At 35.1% G+C, this 25485-nt stretch overlaps 1 pseudogene; it reads right to left on the reverse strand.

Annotated features, from left to right (window-relative positions):
• Positions 1-24554: 24554 nt before the first annotated feature.
• On the reverse strand, positions 24555-25144 carry LOC149236164 (histone deacetylase 19 pseudogene; annotated as a pseudogene).
• Between the last annotated feature and the right edge of the window lie 341 nt (positions 25145-25485).

Here is a 25485-nt window from a genome sequence, read left to right on the forward strand (position 1 = left end):
TTTCAAAAGAGGAACAACAAAACGAAAGTGTTGTTCCTTTGGAAAAGGAACAATAGAAAAGCAAAAGTGCACACAAATGTTGTCCCTTTGGAAAAGGACCAGCAAAAACAATAGTGTTGGCCCTTTTGAAAAAGGAACAGCAGAAAAATACAAGCTGAAAGAAAGGAATAAGCAAGATAGTGAGGTGTTGTTCCTTAAAGAAAGGAATAAGCAAGATAGTGAAGGTGTTGTTCCTTCTAAAAGGAACAACAAAAACAATAGAATTCCTGATTCTTTGAAAAGGAACAACAAAGTGAAAAAAATATGTACAAAGAATAATTTATGCTAACAAAGCAAAAGAGTTATGTACAAAATGTAAAAACAGTTAAATCACTTTAATGAACCAGAGGTGAGGAATATTTCTCTTACACCACCAAAATTTTCATGTCGGAATCTTCACGAAGTTGCTGGTAGAAGGATTCCCGAGTAAGTGGTTTACGGTATAGTCGAACTTGGTGGCCATTTGCCTTGAAGGTATGTCCAAATCCATCAATAGTGACTAGAGTAAGGGTGCCATTATCATGTACCTTCTGGATTTCATATGGCCCCGGCCAGCGAGCCTGAAGCTTCCCGGGAAAATCTTGAAACCTGGAATCGTATAAGAGCGCCCAATCTCCCTCGTGGAAGACTTTATTTTTAATGAGAGCATCATGCCATTTAGCTCGCTGCTATTAGATCAATGGAGTGTGTTGGAGGGCAGAGAGCCTAATTTCATCTAGCTCATTGACCTACTGTAATCTATTAATCTGTGCCTCGTTTAGATCTAGGCCGATTTCTTGTGCTGTCGATTTCAAATTCTATGGGAAAAATGGGTTGTTTTCCAAACACAATTGGTATGGTGAATAGCTGGTAGTGCTTCTCCATGTTGTTCTGTAGGCCCACAAGGCTTCTGGTAGTCTTGCATCCCAATCGCGTCTATGTGACGCAATGGTTTTTGTATAGAGTGCTTCTATTATTTTATTGCTGCTTTCTACTTGATCGTTTGCTTGTGGGTGGTATGGAGTAGTAATTTTATGTTGGATATGATAGTTTTTTAGTGTTGCGGCAATCTTGTTACCAACAAACTATGGTCCACCATCTGTAATTATGTCTCTTGGAATCCCATATCGCACAAATATATGGAACGAGAACTGTATGACAGAATCCTCTGTAGCTCTCTGCAATGCCTCTGCTTCAACCCATTTAGTGACATATTTTGTTGCAACCATAATATATGTTTTCTGGTTTGAGGATGGGTTAATTGGACCAACAAAATTGAGTGCCCATCGCTCGAATGGTTCAATAACTAGCTATGGATTTAGGGACATTTCGTCAGACTGACCAGGGCGTCCTGTTCTTTGGCAACTGTCACAAGCTTGAACGAACTTCTTTGCTCTTTGAAGATCGTAGGCCAATAATCCCATGTTTGGAGCACCTTATGTCCAGTTCTCTGATCGGAAAAGTGTCTGCCACATGGTCCATCGTGAAAAGCTTTCAAAATGTCAAAAATTTCATCCTCCTAGACACATCTCCTGATGTGCATATCTGCTTCTGTATGGAACAAGTAGCCCCCAATCCAGGAAAATTGAGGACTTTGCTGGACAATCTGTTTTCGTTCATTGGGGGTCATATGTTTCGGTAATTTTCCTACTGCTAAGTAATTCGCAACATCAACATACTAGGGTGTTTTAACAGTGACAACGAACAGATGCTCATCTGGAAATTGATCTTCAACTTCTGCTGCATCCACCGGTTTGGGCATCTGTGAGAGAAAGTCAACTATAGGATTATATTTTCCAAGGCAGTCTTTGATTGTGATATCAAATTCCTGCAATAAAATCAGCCATATGGTTATTCTACCATTCGTGATTAGTTTATTTTCTAAATACTTTATGGCAGAGTGATCTGTATACAAAATAACGGGATATCTAGTAATGTAATGCCTAAACTTATTGACAGCATGTATTACAACTAGAAATTCCTTTTCAGTAACAATATAATTCAATTCAGCAGGGGATAATTCTTGCTAATATAATAAATTGCATATGGTTTTTTATCTTCTTCCTGCCCAAGGACTGCTCCAATAGCTGTATTTGAGGCATCTGATGAAATTTGAAATGGCAGGTCCCAATTTGGTCCTCTAAGGACTGGGGCTATTGACATAAGCCTCTTCGAATCCTGGAAAGCATGGTCACATTTTTCTATCCACAGAAAGTCAACATTACCTGTCAATTCATATAGAGGTGCAACAATATGTGAGAAATGTTCTATAAATCTTCTACAGTAACCAGAAAATCCAAGAAAGCAACGTACCTCTGTTTGAGTGGTGGAAGTGGGAATTAGTAAAAATTATTTAAATTTTGGCTAGGTCTACCTGTATGCCAACTGCTGAGATATAATGGCCTAGAATAAGTCCTTCAGTCATCATCATATAGCATTTTTCATGGCTCAAACAAAGCCTGGTGGCAATGCAGCGCTGCAGGACTTTTTCCAGTGTGTCCAATGCTGGGTCAAAATCATCTCCGTATGGTGTAAAGTCATCCATGTATACTTCGAGCCCTTCATTTATTAAGTCTGAAAAGATGTTGAGGACAGCCCTTTGAAATGTGGTAGGAGCATTGCATAAACCAAAAGGTAAAACTTTGTAGGCAAATGTTCCCCAAGGACAAGTAAAAGTGGATTTGTCTTGGTCTTCAAGGGCAATCTGAATCTGATTGTATCCACTGAAGCCATCTAAGAAAGAAAAGAATTTCTTTCCTGCCAGAGTGTCTAATACTTGGTCAATGAATGGAAGGGGAAAGTGGTATTTTTGTGTTGCTTTATTTATTTCTCTATAATCTACACAAATTCTCCGCTTTCCATTCTTCTTTGGTACCACAACAAGTGGAGAGACCCATTTACTATCGGAGATAGGGTAGATGAAGTTGACATCTAAAAGTTTTTGAGCTTCAGCTTTTACAACATCTTTTATATGAGGATTAAGTCTCCTTTGTGGTTGGTGAATAGGTCTCGCATCCCTTTCTATGTAAATGTGGTGTGTACATAACTGGGGATCAATTCCTTTCATATCAGGGTAGTCCCATGCAAATGCTCCTTTGTATTTCCTTAGTAGTTGGATGAACTTCTCTTCTTGTTCGGGAATCAGGTTGGCATTAATGTTTAAAGTCTTTCTTGGGTCAATTTCTACAATTTTATTATTTGAGACAGAGGTAGTAGGTATTGTTTGATCGTGCGTATGTTTAAGAGGATCTTCTTCTAATTCATTATCAAATGTTGCTTCTATCATGTGACATTTTATGTGGGATCTGGTTTCAGTTTGGCTAATAAAATTGTTAATGGCATAATCTTCTGTTTGGTCTTTGAAATTGAGGGTCTCTTCTATGGTTAATGGAAATCTAATATTTTCGGTAAGGTATGATACAGGATGCTTGTTAGTTTTTATTATTGTGACCCTTGGCTATGCTGGGGGATATAAAGCTAGATTCTTGATATTTTCCCCCCTAGCTATGGTCATACTGCCTTTTCGGCAGCCAATATAAGCATCGACAGTTGCAAGCCAAGGTCTGCCTAAAATCAACAGATGTCCATCAAGTTAGTTTTTGGGGTTTATTATCAGAAAATTGGTTGGATACTCCCAGGAGTCAACGGATACCATGACATCATGTAGTGTGCCTTCTGGCCAAACCACAGATTAGTCAGCCAATTCTAATAAAGTGGAGGTCAGTTCTACTAATGTAATGCCCAGTTTTTGGCAAGTGGTCGTTGTTAAGATATTAATTGCCGCTCCTAGATCAACTAAGGCATTTGAGAAGGTTTGTCCATTGATTTGTATGGTTACTATTGGATTTCCTGGGTCTTCGAATTTAACGAGTGTTTCTTTCCCTGATAATAAATAAGATAGAGTGCCAAGTACTTGGACTTTTGGGTTGCTTATTATTTTCCTCCTTCGTTTCTTTGTACATAATTCTTTGATAATCTTTGCATATATCTGAATGTCTTGAATGGCTTGGAGGAGTGGGATTTTTATGTACAAGTTTTGTAGTTCTCCCAGAATGTAAAAATTAGAGTATTGTATAGGTCAAGGTATAATTAGGCGTTCTGGGAATGGAGGAGAGGGTGTGGTTGTTGGATTATGAATTTGTTGTCTGGTCACTTCCTCTTCTTGTGGCGGTTGTTCCATAGGTAATTGATTTTCAACTTGAGTTGTTTTATCTCCCTCTATTTCAATGATACACCTAGATCTTAATTGAAGATCATTACACTCCCTTAGATCGGTTCCTATCTCTGGTGTTTCCACTATTTGAATAGATTGAATCGGTCTTTTATTCCAATTAGGGTTGGGTTGGGCTGGGAGTTGCGGTCTTAAATTAGACTAGGGGTTTTGCTATAATGCTGGCAGTGTATGTTGAGGGAGCGAGATGGTTCCTACTGGCTGATTCATCGGTCTTTGCCAGTTTGTCTGCCAGGCTTGACTCTGTGAGGTAGGAGGGGTCCATTGTGCTGGATATGCATTATTTTTCCAATATGGTGGGGTATAGGGAAAATTTGGCCAACTGGGTTGGCTTGCTTGATTTGGCCATGGAGATGATGAAGGAAATGATTGTTGTGACCAATTCGGGAAGGGAGGTTGATTTTGCCACATTGTATTATATTGTTGAGCATGATATTGTGGAGGCTGAAAAGAAGAAGCTGGGTCTAAAAACATACCTGATTGTCGTGGCTGCCATTGACGGTGTTGATTGAGTAGATACACTAGTTCTGGTTCTTCTTCTACTTCCTTGTATACTACTTTCAATCCAGGAAGTGAGGGGCAGCTCTCTGTGGAGTGGTCTTTTGTACAAATGGCGCAAACTTGGACTGCATCTAATGGACACTCCTTATGGCTGTGTTTCTTTCTGCATCTGGGACAAAAGATTGCCAAATTCTGTTCTGCTTCTGCTTGCTTTTGTTTGGCTTGCATAATATCAAGTTGTGTTGTCAGTGTCCCCAATATGTTAGTTTTAAAATTTTCTAATAAATTTCCAATTTCTGCATGAGTTACTCCTTCTACCAAAGTTCTATTATCTCTTGTAAACCGATCATGTTCTGCTGGTTTTAGTCTTGTGATGCCTCTCAAGCTCTTGATACATAAATCAATAATGTCAGCAAAATTCCCCTGATAAATATCTCCTTTTCCCATAATAGTCAGTGTTTCAATCCATTGTTCCTTCATTCCCCTAATTAATGATGTTTTTAACACATTATCAGGTAAGGGTAATGATGCATAAGGAGATCTTTGAAGATTATACTGGAAACGTTCAACATACTCTTCTAATATTTCATTTGGTCTAACTACCATCTGAATATTTCATCTTTTAACTCTCTAGACCTGCAATAGTCCTGATATTTTTTTAGAAAATATTCTTTCATTTGATCCCAGTTATTTATAACACCACCACCCAATCCCATAAACCATCTTAAAGCAGCCCCTTTTAATGTAGAGGGAAATAATTTCAGTTTCTAGGGATCGGTGGTATAGTCATATCCTCTCCACAACACATCAAATTCAAACAGGAATGCATCCGGATCTTCTGATGTAAGGCCATGGAATGTAGGGATGTGTTGAAGAGGAATTGCTTTCATAGGTGCATTAGCTGCAGTATCCACAATGGGTATTGCAGTGTAGAGGTTTGGGTGTTTGGCTGGTTCTGGGCAATTTGGTCAAATATATGCCAATAACGTTTTGGGATGTCTAGGAGGGTATTCCTAGGTTTTCGAGCGAGAATGGCTCTAACGGGAATGGCCTTAACAACACTTCCTTTATCTGGGATGATGAGAGTGTCTAATGCCTCGGAGGGTTTAGGTTCTTGAATTTCTTCAACGTCGTTATAAATGATTTTTGCAACACTTCCCTTATCTGGGCTTCTTAATGGTTGTATTACCCCAAGAGGAGATTTTGGTTCTTCAGTTTCTCTTGTTTCTCCTCTTCCTTCACAAAGATTGCTAAGGTTCCCTTCTTGCGATGATTTTGGGCTAGAATTTTCAATTTCTTGAAAATCTTGCTCTTCAGTTTGACTGTGCACCTCAGCAAAGGCTACAGATGGTGATCTTGTGGCTTGAAGGGAACTAGTAGGCTATCTAGAAGCAACTTTTCTAAGTCCTACTGAAGGCTGAGATTCTGCTTTTTTAAGGATTTCGTCTATAAAGGTCGATCGGCCAAGGGTCACCAGCCCCTTAGATTTATCGGGCTTGGGTAGAGGTTTGGGATTCTTTTCAGGCTTTTTTTGCTTAGTCATGCACTCAAATCAACTGCCAAGTTCTACCAAATGAAATAGCAACAAATCTGTAGGAAAGCGGGCAGGGGAGCAGGGCTATTACATACTCCACACGTAGGTTCTTACCTTTCATTTTTAAAACCCAATTCTTTCCTAACGGGATCTTACACTACTCTGAAAAGAGACAAATGGCGACACTCTTGCCCGGCAATGATGCCAAAATGTCGAACCGTAAAAAGGGTCTTTTTCACCTCTAATTACCTCACATTAACTTGTCAATCCAGGAACGATTTGTTATTTCAAAGAGTGTACTCAGTTTGAGGCTGTCATTTTTCAGAGTAATGCTAGTAGTACAATGCTCAAAATACAAGAGTAAACGGATGCTTAAAACAAGATCTACTTACAACAAAGCACTTTAAAACCTAAATCATGCATTCAGAAAACTAAGCAATTTATCAGTCAAGGGTCCAGTAATAGTAACTCATCCCTCTGTAAACTGATGTAACTAAAGATAAACAGATCATCAACCTGGGAACTAGACAACATATGTCAATGCTCGCTACAGTCTCAGATCGTTCTGCACACCAAAGCAATGATAACGCAAATAACAGGAAATGGAACAACAACTAGGAAATGGAACAACAACTAAGAAATGGAACGACAACTAGGAAAATGTAACAACAACCAGTTCTTATAAACAACAACACCTTAATCTACAGAAACAAGTGCAGCAAGCATATCCTACAGAAATCAAATGGTAATCTTTACTCTAAGAATAAATCGGATAGAAAATGGAAATAGAATGGCAACCAATTAGCAATGAAATATAGAATAGCGCTTAAAGCCAATTGTGAATGTACAGTAAACCAAAATAAATAACACACACAACATACCTTGATATTGAGAGAAACAGTAATCTGACTCTAGTACCACAAGTATTAATCTCAGTTATAACGGATAATGATCGCAATTCGTAATGGAACAATAATGTCAATTGAATCAACAATCGTAATTAAGTATAAACCATAGATGAATACAATAATACCAACTTAAGAATATTACAGACTAGTTACTCTGTAATTAAACAGCAATAGCATTCTGTAAAGAACAGTAATGTTACATCAATCATTTAAAGGAACAGCAATGCGTTATAAAGTCAGAATAAACAATACGATATTCCTGTTACAAAGAGCGATATTGTAAATATAACAGAGCTGTGATATAAAATAACAAAACACATCAGATTATCGAACAAAGCTGATAATGAAAACCATGCATGAACTAAATATAATAATACAGGAGCAAGTGTTCCACCAAGGCTGGGCCCTTAGCCTCCAAGGACACACCGCTTGAGATTATTCTAGGATCAAAGACGGAACAACAACCAGATTTATATTAAAACATTAAAACCGAGTTACAGTGAATCACTTCTCAACAAGAGTTGATGATCAAAGTTTCAAATACAAAGAAAAGTTACATAGAAAAAATAACACCAGATCGTCCCTCGGGCTAGCAGTGCTGCCCCTTTTTATAACAGCTAAAGCAAAGATATCAAGGATGCAAAAATAGTTAAGGCAGCGATCCCTCAGGATCCTGAGGGATTCGCCAAACTGTTAATTCCCAGTTATCCGTTTGTTTTCTTGTGCCGAGTCGATATCTCATTTTTCTTTCCTTGGCTGATATGTTTTAATTTACATCACCTTGTTTGCATATGGTTCCCCGCCAAAGGGACATCAGTTAACTTGGCCCTGTCTTTTTCTTTGGAACGACAATCTTTTGTTTTTCCCTTTTCCTGCATAAGAAATAGAAATTATTAGTGTTTTCGTGTTGCGTATAAATCCTATATACTTTGTCATGATTTCTTATTATCTACCTAGTTCATGATGTAAAGAGGTTACGAGTTCTAAAGAAAAGATGAAAAAATAATCAATAAAAACATACCTTCTTCAGTACTCCACAAATATCGCACGGCCAGATGTCATTGAACTTTAATGTGCAATGAGGGTGGTTTTCGATTCCGGCCCTCATCCATGTGTTCTATGTTGTATGGCATCACTACCAAATCTCTAGAACCACTTTTTTCTTGAAAGCAGTGTGATCAACTAAAAACCACTCAGGCAGAGGTTTTATCTCCCAATTAAGGAAATCTAAAAAATGTTGTTGCCTTATCAGTTGCCACCTATTTTTCCTCAACACCTTTCGCTGGACTGAGAAATACTTTCGCCAAACTCCAGGGATTTTTGGGGTTGAGATTACCATGTCTGACATTGCCAATCAAGGCCAACCTCCCACATGTTTGACCAAAATGAAAGAATCCAGTCGAGAAATGATCATTGAGACCTTTCCTTTTTAGATTTATTCTGAAACTCTTCTTTGTCCTTTTCCGCTAGGTTATGACTAAGAGTTTTCAGAATGCTTTGTGGCATTGCTTGCCACCTTGTCGAAACTCTGCTTTCCTTGCAGCTAACACCTTGGTTGGCCAAGAAATCCGCCAGTTTGTTAGCCTTTCTACGTACATGATTGAACCTGACTGAGTTAAGCCCCTGAAGGTGACCCTGAATTCTCTGGAAAACCCAGATTAACTTCCAATGCTAGGAGACTTTCTCAGGCTCAGATCCGTAATTGATTCTTTTTACCGAGTTAATAACTAACTCAGAGTTAGCTTCGATGATCACATTGTGGCAGTTCTCCTGCTTCAAAAAATCTAAGCATTGCTCCATCGCCATTAGTTCGGCCATGTTATTGGTGGCTCTTCCTAAATGACAGTGGAAGAGGGAGAGGATGTTACCTGCTTCATCCCTCAGAATCCCACCAAATCCAGCTATTACGGGGTTTCCTTTTGAGGCTCCATCTATGTTGTATTTCAAAAAACCTCTTGGAGGAGGTTGCCAATACTCCTTTTCAGATTCCTTTTTGTTTGTTGTTCTGTTCTGGCTTAGTGGGATGATCCCCTGCATACCTAACAGCCTGAGAGTTCGTAAGTCTGCTCCTGAGGGAGGATTTTTGGGAAGATTCCTGACTGTTGAGCTGACCGTCTCCTTAATCTGTTTTAAGATCTGATCAAACAGGCGAAGAGCAGGATTCTTTTCATTTTTAAAGATTCTTTTATTCCTTTCTTTCCATATATTCCAAATAATAAAACTTGGCATGAGAGCCCAAGCTAGGTTGAGAACTTCATTATCCGAAAAATTTTTCCTCCATCTATTTAGGGTGTTAGTAATACTCTCTTTGTCCCTGTCAGACTGTTGAAAAATGTTGGCAAAAGCATCCCATAGCCTAGAAGTGAAATTACAATTGTTGAGAAGATGTTCCATAGTTTCCTCTTTGGCTTCACAGAGCTAGCATATGGAAGGTCCTAGCATGCCCCTCTTTCTAATGTTGTCCCAAGTCAAGATTTTCCTATGATGAACCAACCACATGAAGAGTTTGATCTTCATCCAACCTTGATGTCTCCAAAGGTTCTGCCAGGTTCTGTTTAGAGCCTGGGAAACCAGCTCAAGGAGAATACTTTTTTCTTCCTTAATATTGAAGATGCCTTCGTTGTTGTTTCCCCATCTAAGTTGGTCCTACCCTCTAGAAACCAAGATCATCCTTTGTTCCAACATTTTTCCAAGAGCCTCTACTTTTGTTTTCAGTATTCTATCATTCCTGCAATCTATATTCTTCCATATCCTCCATTTTCCAGTATTGTGGGTATAATCCCAAAAATCTTTCACTCTTGTCAAACCTTGGGTGTCAGTTTCATGCTTAAGGTTCAAAAAATCCTCTTTTAACAGTATTGGTTCTTGTTTCCATTTGTCCTCCCAGAAAAGAGCAAGGTCTCCTTCTCTAATTTCCCAAAAGTTGTTTCTTTGTATTAAACCTCCATTCTCCCAGGCTTTGTTTCATATTTCAGAGCCATTTATATTTCCAGACATCCTTATGAGATCAGTGTGATGCCAATAGTTCGCATATTTTTCTTTCCATATGCTTGCCCATTATGCCTTGGGATTTTTAACCCAATGCCACTAGAGTTTGGCCCCTAGAAAATTACTAAGGATCTCCTGATCATCTAAGCCTAGGCCCCCATGATTCTTGGGTTTACAGATCTTTTCCCAAGAGACCAAGGCCCATTTCTTCCTAGCCCCCTCCCTACTCCAGAGAAAGCCTATTTGGATGTTTATGAATTGCTGCAAAACTCCTATAGGGGCAGGTAGTGCTGATAGCATGAAAATTGGAATTGATTGGAGTACCGCCTTCGTCAGCATGAGTCTGCCTGCTAGATTTAAAGATATACTCATACATTTTCTAACTTTATCCTGCATTTTGTTGATCAACGGTTCCCAAATGCTCTTGTGCAAGGGTTTTGCAATTATAGGAACACCTAAATACTTTGAAGGGAGGGAATTCCTCTGAAAGCCTAGAATTCTGGCGATATTTCTTTGAGTAGCAATATTGGTATTAAAGAAAAATATTTTGGATTTGGAGAGGTTAACTTCCATACTTGAGGACATGGCAAAGTTGTTCAATATTTGTTTGTACGCCCGAGCCTCTTTGACTGTGGGGATTCCTTGTAACATGATGTCATCTACAAATTGTTGATGTGTCAAAGCCTGACCATTCTCCTTTAGTGTAAGACCTTGAATTTTGCCTGTTACTCTAGCATGCTTGATGGACCGGCCAAGACCTTCCATCATGAGAATGAAGAGAAAGGGAGAAAGCGAATCCCCTTGCCTCAGCCCTCTGGAAGGAAGAAAAATCTCAGAAGGAGAGCCATTAACCAATATTGAAAAGCTGGAAGAGGTAACCAAGGCCATGACCCATCCAACCCAGATGTGATCAAAACCAAACGCCTTTAGCACTTTCTTGATATAGGTCTAGTTCACTTTGTCATAAGATTTTGCTATGTTTAGTTGCAAGATCATACCAGCTCTCCTTGTGCTGGTTAATGAGTGAACCACCTCATGAGCTTGAATAATGTTATCCAAAATTTTTCTGCCTTCAACATAACCTGATTGTTCTCCCGAAACCAAAGAAGGAAGCAGAGTTTTGAGTCTGTTGGCCACTACCTTGGATATTATCTTGTAAACCACATTGAAACGTGCTATGGGTCTATACCTATCTAGTGTTTGTGAATTTTCCTGTTTAGGGATCAGGGAGATGAAGGAGGTGTTGAGCGCTCTCAAGATGGTTATGTTCATCCTGGAGTCTTCCACAACATTCAAAATATCCTCTTTTATAATATTCCAACAAGCTTTAAATAAATCTACATTGAAGCCATCTGAGCCTGGTGCTTTGCCATTCTGCATGTCTTTGAGAACCTCACTAACCTCTTCTTCAGTCACTGGTCTGTTGAGATTGAAATTGTCTTCTCTAGACACCAGCTTAGGTATATGCTTAGTTAAGTCCCTGATGTAATGTTCTCTTTCTGGATTATTTTCCTGGGCTATTTCTCAGAAGTGTTGAACTAACACCGCCTCTATATCTTCATGGGATTGAAGAAGCTGTCCATCCTCCTTTTTTATTGAAGAGATTCTGTTGTGTGCTCTATTCACCATGGTGGATCTGTGAAAAAATTTAGTATTACGCTCTCCTTCTTTTAGCCATTGGACTCTAGATTTTTGTCTCCAAAATATTTCCTCTAGTTTACACCAGTTCTCCCAATCTTGATGATGTTTCTCCACTAGATCATTTTTGTTTTTATTAAAACCTTCCGAGATCATAGCTTCGTTAATTTCCTTCATTTTATTTTCGACCAATTTCTTTTCTGCGAAAATATTGCCAAAATTATTCTTATTCCAATTTTTGAGCCTCATTTTTATGTGCTTTAATCTTTTATGAAGCAGGAACATTCTAGTTCCCTGAATCTGTAAATCTTCTACCCACCATTTTTCAATATTCCTGATGAAATCTGGGTGTGAAAGCCAAATATTCTCAAATTTGAAAGGTCTATTCCAGGGGGTACCTATACCCTGGATTTCCAATTGTATTGGCCAGTGATCTGAGCCTCCAATGGGAAGAACACTTGCTATTATTTCCTTGTCTAAAAGCATGAGATCCTCAGAGATAATGAATCTATCCAACTTGGATGCTACCTGAGACTCTCCTTCTCTCTTGTTGTTCCAAGTGAAGAGACCATTACTTGTTTCAACATCCACTAGTTTCATATTATCTGTAAATATTTGAAAAGCTAAAGAGTCTTTACTTAGTGCTCTGGTTCCACCTTTTTTTTCAGAAAGTGATTTTATCATATTGAAATCCCCTCCCATGATCTAGGGTATTCCGGCATGTCTCTCCCTGAGATTCACTAGGGAATCTCTAAACCTAACTTTCTCCTCTATTCTTTGAGGGCCATACACATTCGTGACTAGATAGGTACTCATATCCCCTACAGGCTTAATCACTACTGATAAATAATTCCTAGTAGCCTCGACATCAATTATATCAATTCTTTGGGGGTTCCAAAGAGTGAGAATACCTCCTGCTGTATTCTCTACTTTAACTTCTAGATATTCAAACCTACTGAGCCACTTTCTATGAAGTTGTATTAACTTTTGAATGGAACATTTAGTTTCCTAGATAAAAATTATATCCATAGAAGCCAGTTTCATTCTATTGCTAAGCAATCTCTGTTTTCTTTTACTGCCTAGACCTCTAATATTCTAAGAAATAAACTTCATCATTAAATATTTGTGAAGGATTAGCTGGTAAGATCTTTCAGCTTACCTGAAACTATCATGATCTTTCCACACTCCATCAATAGTTCATTCTGCTTTTTTCCGCCTCTCTTTTTTCTTGGGTTTCTAGGTGCTAATCCCAGAGTAGATTTTATTGTTTTCACTCCTTCGCTACTCAGCCTGTTCCTGTTTTTTCCCCCTCCGAACCCTTTTCCTGAGTTTTCCATAAATACAACTGTTGTATTCTATTGAGCTCTTCCTGAGGTAACGATTCTACCCCACCAGATGTTCCCTAAATTAAGAACCCTTCCAGATCTAGGTGTTCTCTTTCTAGAATCTCCTGTAGCTCAGTTTCCTCCAGTTCCATTTCACTCTGGGTCATTTCTTGGTCCATCTCTGGTTCTATATCACTCATCATTATTCCTTTCTGCTTATCATTTTCCTGTGTTTGTTCACGGTTTCCTTCTTTCTCCTTCTCTCCCGTACTCCCTTCATTTGCTTGATTTTCTATTGTTCTTTCTTCGTCCTCTTCCAGAACTTGGAACTGGTTCTGCCTAACTTGTTGTCCCTCCTTTTGTTGTAGCTTTTGCCCTCTTTTACCGCCTTTTCCTTTATGGACCACCTTGTGAAAGCTATCTGGGTCTTTCATTGTATTAGTTTTTCTTCTGTTCTCTGTTTTACCAAGAGGGAAGTCTCTGAGAAGATGCCCATGTTCAAGACATCTATGACATCTGAATGGAATATGCTCATAGTCCACCGTTTGAACCCACTCTTCATCAAAAACTTCCAGTATCACCTCATCCGGAAGAGCTCCTGATAGATCCATCTCAACACATATCCTAGCAAAGGAAGTATATTTTCCTCTTCTAGTAGCTTCTGAAGCTTTGAAAAACCTACCTAATTTATTTCCTATGGTGGTTAACGATTTAGGTTGCCAATAATCAAGAGGTAGAGAATAGAGTCTTACCCAGACTGGGACAGAAGTGAAAGTTTCTCGTTCCGGGACAAAGTTCATCTTCCATGGCCTCATATAGAGACTTGTTGCTGCATAGAAGTAGGGCCCTCCTTCAAACACTCTGTCTTTATCCTCAATACTTGTGGACACCACAGTAAAGAAACCCTTTGACCCAAGGTGTAGATCAATGCTCCCTTTAGGTTTCCAATGGTACTTGATCGATGTTTGTAAATCTTTTTCTATGGGCCATAGTCCCATGAATTTGCAAATGATTGCGTAGGTTTTCATGTGATCCCTGTGCACTTGCAACACAGGATCATTTAAAACTACTCTGGGTGTTATTTCATCTTTGGGTTTACAAGGACCCTTTTGTTTTCCTCTTTTGTTTCCTGTTTTTTGTCATCTTCCTCCTTGTCTTGAGTGATGTTGTTCTCCTTTATTTTGGCTACCTATTCTTCCTCTTCCATGTTACTCCTTCCTTCTTCCACATATCTTCTGACTTTTTCTGGGGGCTTCTTACCCTTGTTGGCCATGGCCTCCTTGTAGGAGGGAGAAGAGCTCCCTCCTCTGCATCCTTCCATGGATGAAGATTCTCGTAGCAAATCGAAACCCTGGTTGATCATTTTTCCTTCCGCGTGCCTCCAACTTCAATCCTCTCCAGTTGAAGATCAACCAAAAAGGTGACATGAAAACCCCTAACTTCTTCGGACTATATCTCAGAAAATATAATGAACCAAGATCTGATTTTTTTACACGCAGCTCTCCAAGATTTTGGCTTTACATGGTCGAAATTTAAACTTTTGAAGCCTCATAGAAAAAATGTTATAGCAAAAATTCCAAGATGACATGTTGGAAGCAACGTAACCTTAGAATGCAAAGCTCTGATACCAAATGTTATGTAACTAGATCACAAAACACTAGAAAATATAGATCAAAGACTTGAAAAGTATCCTCTTCGAGGGGGAAACCTTCTTTACATCACATAAATGAACAATTCTTGGATGATACAAATGAAAATAGCTCCTTAGTATATATAGGAGTCTAAGGGGTCAATATATAATCAAAGCCTACATAAAAATATTAATATAAGGACACAACAATAACAGTAGTGGGATTCTATGGGTCACAACAATAACAATATGGGGGTGACATGGGCACAATGATAACAATAATGGGACTACTAACAATAAAAATAATGGGGCTACACTAGTATTATAGGGACCTAACAATAGATCACCATTATTAATATGGTCAATTATAGTCAATATGGGCATCATAGTCAGTAATAATCAACATGACAACCATGGTGAACCAAATTTATCATGACCATCATGGTCTATCTGTAATTGACCTATAATGAGATATAGTGAACTAAATTGAACCATACTAGATGTCCATGGTTGACCATGGAGGCCTATAGTGAATGGAAAAATCTAACCATAGTCAAACCATGGTTAACCGCCAACAACCACATTAGAATGGTAACGTTAGTCAAATCATGGGCAACTATAGACAAACCATAATCAAAATATGGTCAACCATAGTCAAATCTTATTCAAACCATGGTGAGCTAGAATCAATCATATGCAAGTGTGATTTAACATATTTAAACATTGGTCATTCATAGTCAAACCATGTTCAGCAATATTCAATCATAGTCAAGCCATGTTCGACCATAATCAAAGCATGTTTGACTATGTTTGACAATCAACAATCTTCAACTTCTTTCAAACAAAATCACCTATTATTATTACTGATTAATATTAATAGTCAAACATAGTCAAACAAAGTCAAGCTTCATAGTCAATGTTTAAATAGTTGACCATGATCAAACATGGTCAACCTCATGTATCATATTTAACAATAGTCAACCTTGTTCACTTATAGTTGTCCTCAATCAATGTAACTCAACCATATTTAATTATAGTCAATCATGGTTGACCAAAGTCAAACATTATCAACCTTAGTCAACTAGGGTCATCCTTGGTTGGTCACAATCAATATTTATAAATTTTTAATAATAAAAAATTATTAATATTAATAAAGTTGCCTAATACTACTAATAATAATAATAATATTAATATTGTGACATCATAATGGTACATAAATATACCAATGTCGCAATTTGACAAACATTGTCTCAACCTTGCATTACATTGAAATTTATCCAATGACAAACATTGTTGCAATGTTACATTACATTACAATTTATCCAATGTTGCAATGTGATATTACAAAATTAGTCAACCATACTTATGAATGTGGCTGACTATGTTTGACAATCAACATGCTTCAACTTTAGCCAAGCATTTTCTCCTATCAATATTATTGATTAATATTAATAATAAAATATAGTCAATCACATTAATCAAATATCGTCAAACAAATTCAACCTTACAACATTATTGTAATAAAAATAGTTAATCATAATCACACTTGGTCAACCCTGTAACACTAGTATTACTATTAATAAAGTTGACTATTATTATTATTATTATTATTATTATTAAGTTTGACTGTATTAATCATATTCAATTATAAACAACCATGGTTTTCTAAAGTTAATCATTGTTAATCTTAGTCAACGTTGGTCACTCATAGTCACGATTATTGTTTTTTTATAATAATAATAATAATATAAATAAATTTGAATAATAATAATAATAATAATAACTATTATTGTTTTTGTTATTATTAAGGTTGACATCATTATCATTATTATTTATCATTATTATTATTATTATTATTATTTTCCATGATCAAGCTCGTTGAACCCTTTGTTTGCCATAGTTCACAATACTTAACCTTGTTTAGTCATAACAACACTCTTAATATTTGGTCAAACATAATCACTTATTATTATTATTGATTAATATTCATTATGAAACATAGTCAAACAAAGTCAACATTTATAGTAAATGTTTAAATAGTCGACCATGATCAAACTTGGTCAACCCTATGTTTACCATATTTGACAATAGTGAACTTTGTTCACTCATAGTCATCCTCGATCAACATACCTCAACCATATTCAATTTTAGTCAACCATGGTTGGCCAAAGTCAAACATTGTTAACCTTAGTCAACTAACGTCATCGTTGGTGAGTAACAATCAAGATTTAAATTTGTGTAATGTTAACAATATTAATACTAATAAATTTGATTAATACTAATAATATAATATTAATATTTTGATGTCACAATCTTACAAAAATCTATCCAACATCGCAACGTGGCATAAATTATCACAATGTTACATTACATTGCAATTTATCAAACGTCACAGTGTGAAAAGCATTGTCACAATATTGCATTACATTATAATTTATCCAACGTGACATTACAAAATTAATCAACCACATTTACTAGTGTGGTTGACTATGTTTACCTATGTTTGACTATATTTGGTAGTCAATAGGCTTCAACTTTGATCAAACATATTCTCCTATTAATATTATTGATTAATATTAATACTCAAACTTAATACACATTAGTCAAACATAGTCAAACAAAGTCAACTTTTGTAGTCAATGTTTAAATAGCTAACATTTATTGAATTTCGTCAAGCCTATGTTTCCCATATTTAACAATTGTCAACATTGTTCACTCGTAGTTCTCCTCACTCAACGTAACTCAATCATATTCAAGTCTACTTAAAAGACAAACATTGTCAACCTCAGTCAACTAAGGTCATCCTTGGTCTATCACAATTAAGATTTTAAAATGTTTAATAATATTAATATTAATATTAATAAAGTTGACAAATAATAATAATATTTTTGACTATATTATTATTATTATATGGTTGAATATAATATTAATAGTTGATCATCATCACACTTAGTCAACCTATAACATTATTATTAATATTAATAAATTTGAGTGATAATAATAATAGCAATATTAAGTTTGACTATATTAATCATATTTAATTATAGTCAACCATGGTTGTCTAGAGTTAATCGTTGTCAACTTAGCCCACCAAGGTCAACCTTTGCCAGTCATAGTCAGTATTTAAAAATGTTTAATAATAATAATAATAATAAGCTTGACTATACTATTATTATTATTCTTATAGGATTGAATATATTATTAATAATTGACTATGATCAAACTTGGTCAACCTTATAATGTTACTATTATAGGGTTGATCAACCTTTTTTACAAGCCTTAGTAATAATAATATTAGGGTTTGTGAATAAGGTTTTATATTCAATAATATCTAACAATAATAATATTAATATTAATAAATTTGATGAGTAATAATATTAATATTAATATTAAGGTTTCCTATTTTATTATTGATATTGGATATATTATTAATATATTATCATCATCCAACCTAGTCAACCCTATGTTTACCATAGTCAACCAAGGTTAACCTTAGTCAACCAAGGTCAACCTTGGTTGATCATAGTCAACCCTATAGTATTTAGGTATTGACATTCATCAACAACTCAATTGGAATTATAGCATTGAGAAAAGGATTATAGGAGGCTAGAAATCTTATTATGAGCTTGAAAATAATTGTAAGTCAACAAATATTTGGGCATGGAGTAAAAAAAGTTCCTCTTTGAGACTCTCATTACTCTTGTTATATCATATGGATGTCATGTTTGGGGCTGCAGTATATCTATAGAATCATGGTGGAATATCAAGTTGTTCCAAAAGAAATTTATTGACTACAACCTCAATATTAAGGGAAATTCTTCCTACCCTATCCTCTTGATTGAATCTAGCATTTCTCCATTGAAATAATGGTTATGTTGAGGTATTTGATGTATAAGAATAATATTTACAACATGGAGGTGAAGAGGTTTGCAGAAATTTCTTCTAACTTTAGCCAAAAACCCACACCTCTGGCTCAAGAGAGGCTGGCATAAGGATTCCCAGTCTTAGCTCAACCATTGGGGGATAAAGGAGGAGATCCTCTTGGAGAATAAGGATAGTACTAAAAATACTATTACTTCCAAATTTAAGGATAATTTCTAGGAAGTTAAGGAGTTAGAAGGAAAAATGAAGCTAAATATTATAAGGAGGTGATCAACCCAATCTTGGTAACCAAAATTATCTTTCTATTTTAATGAGTGCTAAGAATAAGATGAATACTGTGAAGATCAAAAATAATTCTCATAAGCTTCAAAGTGAAACCCAATGTTGGTCAATTCCCAAAACATCTTGGGATGAAGGAGTTCGTCACCTTTGCGATACTAACAAGGTTGAAGATGAAAAAAACATCCTCTTGGATTGTCCGACTATCACTCACATCTATTCTAATTTCCAAAACATTTTCCACACTACCAACCTTCTTGACTTGTTAAGTCAACAAAATTATAGTGATCTAGGAATTCTTCTCTCCCTTCTTTTTTATCATAGAAATAAAATATTAAGGAATCTAAATTAATCTCTTACTTTATCAAGGTCCAATAGACCATATTGGTCTTAGCTGATATTCTTCACCGTCATCATCATACGGTTGATCAACCTTTTTCACAAGTCCTAATAGTAATAATATTAAGGTTTGTAAATAAGGTATAATATTAAATAATATCTAATACTATTAATATGAATATTAATAAATTTTACAAGTAATAATATTAATATTAATATTAAGGTTGACTATATTATTATTACTATTATATGATTGAATATATTATTAATAGTTTATCAAAGTCTAACTTGGCCAACCCTCTGTTTACCATAGTCAACAATAGTCAATCTTGTTTACCATAGTCAATTATAGTCAACCATGGCTGACCAAAGTCAACCAATATTAACCTTGGTAAACCAAGGTCAACCTTGGTTGGTCATAGTCATGGTTTAAAATGTTTAATAATATTAATATTAATATTAATAAAGTTGGCTATATTATTATTATTATTATTATTATTATTATTATTATATGATTTAATATATTAATAATAATATTAACAAAAAAATATTATTATTTCTATTAACATTAACATTAGTGTAACATGAATCATTGTCAACCGTGATTTATAATGGTAAACCAAAAATTATTACTTATTATTCAATATTAACATTATAATGAAAATACAAATATTAAAATTAACATTATGATCAAACTCATCAACCCTCTTCAACCATGGTCAGTCACAATCAATGAATTGATCATCAACTGGCACAACCATATTTACTAATGTGTTTGATATACCTTAATTGGTGCCATTTCCCACATTCTATACACACTAATCAGTGTATGAAAATGACATTAATTGACATATATCAACCACATTAGTAAATATGGTTGTGCTAGTATTACGCTTATAACAATGAAGTTAGGATAGATCATGGGATGTGATGTAATATATAGTTTAGTTTATGATTATTGTTGGTCACAAGTACTCTACATATAGTGTCGTGGGATAAAATAATGAGTATTTTATTATAAAGTATTTTTACTATAAAATATTTAATGTTTGTTTATACTATATGTAATATTTTAAATTTAATTCCATAGTTTTATGTATAGAATATTAAATATTCTTATTCATTATCAGCTGAAATTAATTTTATTTAGATTTCATGAATATTTTAGAATTTGATGATCAATAAGGATGTAAATTGTTTGACCTCCGTCTTCATCACTAGATTCCAAAATATGCAATCGAGATAAAGATGATCTATGACCAATGTTGACCAATAAAGTTCTTTTTATGGTCACAGGGAGGATTTTTTAAAAAGGCCCTATAAAGGGGCTCTGCTACTAGTGTTAAACTAGTGAAGCTCATGAGTTATTTTTCTAAATACAAAAGGAAATTTTTTGTAAAAGGGTCTTGCAAAGGGGCTTTGCAACTTGTGTTGACCAAGGAATCTTGCAAGTGGTTTTTCTATAACCATGGGGAATCTTTCTGTAAAACGGCCTTGCAAAGGGGATCTCTCATATTATTGACTGATGAAGCTCGTGGGTACCTTTGCTACAACCACAATGGAGAATGAATAGAAAATTGGTTTTAAGCTTTCAAGATGTTGTATCCCTAGTATAGTTCTTGGTTACAAAATTATGTGAAAGCACCAACAAAAGTTTTTAAAAGAGAGGTTGTAATTTTGTCTTACTCTTGTGCGATGTATTGTAGGACAATATATTTCATATCTATAATCAACAGGCTACCTCCCAACTAAGTTAGACAACTAAATATGACTAAGTCTACTTATATAAGCATAGAGAAAGGATTGTAAATGTTTTTATAGCATTCAATGAATACTTCAACATATGTCACTGAGGAAAAATCACAAGAATAATATGCCAATAGTTCAATAGAAGAGAAAAACTTTGATTCTATGAAATATAAGGAAACAATCTAACTATTTAACAATAAGTACGATAAAAATAAATGGATTATGTTATATCTATTTCTCGAAGGTAGTCTATAATGGCTGGAAACTTCATCGAGAAACCAACTCAACCAACTTTAGGTTCAAGCTAGCCCTCAAACTAGAGGGTGCTCCCTCAGGTGTTACAAGGCTTTTTATTGTTCATTGTCACTCAATAACATCCTATGAAGCACAATGGTTAGATCTAGGGTTTTTTGCATAGGTGGTTGTTGATGACTCACAAATCTGTTCTTAACAAATAAGTCCTTCTCTTGCAGAGGTCTGATCAAGGTGCAAACATTCAACTATGACATAGAAACATAGCTAGGAAGGTTTTGATAGAGGAATGAGGAGAAATTAAATAATAAAATATCCTCCTTGAATATTCAGTTATCTAATAGGATAAAAAAACATATAGAAGAACCTCTATATTGAACACAAATATACATAACTATAGCATATAAGTAACAATTTAATGATTTATGGGTAATATGATCAAACACATTGTTCAATTAATTACTCGGTAGAGAAGATAACTTTGTAGAGGGACGTCAGGGAGGATGATACTCAACCTAGCCCTTCCAAAATCCTATACTACCTCAAATATATGCAGAAAATATTATGTAATCATAGGTATCACTCACATGTACACAAGTTATGCTAGATAGACTAAAGCCATAAACCCTTGAATTAAAACTCTGTAATATCACGATTTACAAAAATTGTACTCTTTGGGATCAAAATCCAGCCCCTTTTACCATAAAAATGAAAACATATATAGACTATTACAATCCTGAAATTGTTAAGGTTTTCAAGAGTAAAATCGTAAACAATAAACTAAAAATAAATACAATTTCTGAATAACTAAAAGATATTTGGAACTATTTGCAAGTCTCTTGCTTTGGAAACTGAAAAATGGTCCATTGGTGTTGATTTTCCTCCTTAAAATCTGAGGTTGTTGAAGTTGTTCCGTGAAGATCTGCCAACTTTTCTTCAAACTTGGTCAACTATACCACTTGTTTTCCAGTTTTCCTTTAACTATGTTTTCTAGCTGTTATACACCTTTTAAAAATATAGAGTTGACTTACTGGAATCCTGTAGTTGTCCAAAAAACAATGATAATATTTCAGTTTTTAGAATTTTCCTCTTTTCATCCTTTGAGAAACATTTCTTAATTACTTCGTTGGAGCTAATTGAGAGGAGCTATTCATGCCCACTTACTTGTCTTTGTTTCAAGAAAAAATTAAAATATATCCTAATAGACCCATAACTAAAAGAGAAAAAGGGGTAGATATAGGAGTCTTTGAATCTACAAGAATTTCATACAACAACATTGTTTTTGCATCCACCCAATAAATTAGAAATACCTTGTCCACTATGTTGATGGCCACCATATTGGCTAAAACCCTGATACACAACAACATCAAAATAAAACCTATACAAATGAAGCTATATGTCTAGTTGATCAACCTGTAAATAATAAATTATCCCATGCATCATAGCGATTTCTATTTTTTATGCTTAAAAAATATTTGCCAATCTTGATTGTTTTATAAAAGACTCATTTATTGTTGTATCCAATGCCAAAGTATCATAAGTCTTTCCTGGATCTATCAAAATGATTTTCATTCTTCTTCAAATCAATGTTCATGAATTTCCCAAAATATATTGCATTGATAGTTGGAGGCTCCTATAGAGGATTTAATTTATATAAACTCCAAACTATACCTCGACATCATCATCAAATTGCAAGATTTGTTGCAAGCCATTCACAATACTTAGGTTTACCTCAACAAGATTGTATATTATTGTTTTTGTTCTTCAAGTTGTCTCTAATACTTCAGAAATACCTCTATTCCAAATTTTTAAATAATTTCACCTTAATCTCTTGTCTTTTATGAGAGAAATAAGATAAAGAAAAACCACGAATGTCATCCCATAATTTTTTTTTCATGGGTTGATTTTCTTTTCAAATATTTCCTCTGCATACTTCTAATTCATGACTTTCCATATATTCTTCAGATAATCTGTTTAGACATTTTATGTTTCAAGTTGTATGCATATTCCCATACATCAATTCCTAGTAAAAGCAACAACCCTTTTGTCATTAATAGATTCTGATTTGTCCTACAAGTTTCTTACGAAGGTCAAGTACTTGGCACTTTTCAAAGAAACCGATTTATCCATTTGTGGAGCTACTATTGGCACCCAATTTGTTTTCCCTAGCTGAAAAACTAACTGAAACATATGAAGCACAACATGAAATAGTTGATAAAGTATACAAGCCTTTTGCTAATCTCATGCGTACCGCTCTGTAATAACTTGGTTCAACCCTTCAACTACTCACATTTATCAATGATTTCTTTCTTGTCAACATCACATAGCCCAGAACATAGAGACTTTGTTTTCATATCCAAACTTCAAGTAAGGAAATTTTCCACAATTGGATGACTTCAGGAATGATCTGCAAAGTTCTGTAATTTTCTCACTTCATTTCCTTGATCTAATTCAAGAGGACAATATGTGCACCTTCCAACATGATCCTGGTTACTCATACAAGAATAATAAAAAATGGTATTTGTCTAAAACATATTGCCCAAAGAATATAGAACATTTGCAACCACATACACAAATTTGCTTTCTTCAATTCTTTTAGGGCTAATATTTGTTGTGAGATTAATTTTTTTCTCAAGAGGCTTAGGTTCCCTAACCATGCATGTGATATCCCCATTGTGAGCATTATCTTCTACATCAAAAATTGTTCTAGTACCATTGCTTAACCATTGTAACATAGAACCATTTGCAAGTAAAATGACCTCATCATCTAGTTAGAGGATCATTTTACCATTTTGTAAAGGTATTTGAAATTCCTTCAAACACAATGGTACTAGAAATTAATTTTCCATATCACTGCAAACTGGAATCCTGAGACTAGACTCCAAACATGACCAAATTTCTATGCTAGGATTTGTTTCTGTAGCTTTTGACTAGAAATTAAGATTCTGATAAAGATGTTTCAAACAATAGCGTATCAAAATATTTCCATGATTAAATCATTGATAGAGATCTTATATGGTTTCAGAATTTTTTGCTTGTCTGGTGATCTTTCTTGGAATGACACATAAGGAATATGTTGTATTCATTTCAATTATTCAAGAAATGTGCTTCTTACTTTTTGCTAATTTTTGGTTGAATTATGATTATTCATGTTACTAAAATCAAAATTGAAATTATAATATGCCCAAAAATATTCATAGTACTCATCATAAGGAAATTTATCTTGGGGTTTCGCACCTACAACAATTGTAGTTTGAACCACAAAAGTTCACACATCTATTTAGAAAATTTTATTCTGCTTTTTGGAGAAAGATCTGAGTAGATAAGTTAAACCATCAAGAATCCCTAACACACTCATGACTGAGTCCATACTATATAAGGTCTCATCCACACCATCTTCATGATGAATACTAATATCAATATAAATAATTCGTTAATGGACCTTAAGAAGTTCAAGAATAACCAAGACAATGTCATTTATATAGCAAAAGCTAGATGCCTCACATTACTTAGTATGGTGGAGGCCACCATACTAATTAATGGAAATATTTTCTTCCTTCTTATTGATTTTGATAGCTACTCCCATAGATCGCCCCCATAGGTATCAAAAAAATGGTATATCCCATCAAAAACATGACAACCCTTCCCCATGTTAAATTTATTTAGTTGTTGTAACTGTTCATATTAAGTTTCAAGAGTGACCAACTGAGAAGACAATATGTAATCATCTTCATGAAATATCCTAATCTCTCTTCTCTATAGAAGATTAGGTCAACAAATCTCCATATCCTTATGCAACTCATTAACTATCAAACTATGAACCATTATGATTCGATGTGGCTTCATTGGGAGACCCTGACTATGAATCATTAGAGAAATTTTGAGGTCTAAAATGGGACTCAAAGAAAAAATATACAACCAAGATCAACATTATAAGAAAAACTAGGATTCAATATGGTGATGTCAACCATGGGGGATGATTCACCATTTTTGGAGTAAAAAGTGAAAACATAAAAAATAAAATATAAATAAAAATACCTACTTTTCAACTCATATTTTCAACTTATCTCCCTACGATTTTACTCACATTTCAAGAAGGATCATGCATTGGATGAAAAAATTAATTTCTCATCCAAGGAGTACCCATGTTGAATACTTGTGTTGAACCCTGCTACATGAAAAATGAGGAACACATGAAAAATGTGATTGCA

Source organism: Pinus tabuliformis, chromosome 8 (genome assembly GCF_031772625.1).
Source record: "Pinus tabuliformis cultivar Carrire ecotype Pingquan chromosome 8, CPIR1, whole genome shotgun sequence".
NCBI classification, from domain to species: Eukaryota; Viridiplantae; Streptophyta; class Pinopsida; order Pinales; family Pinaceae; genus Pinus; species Pinus tabuliformis.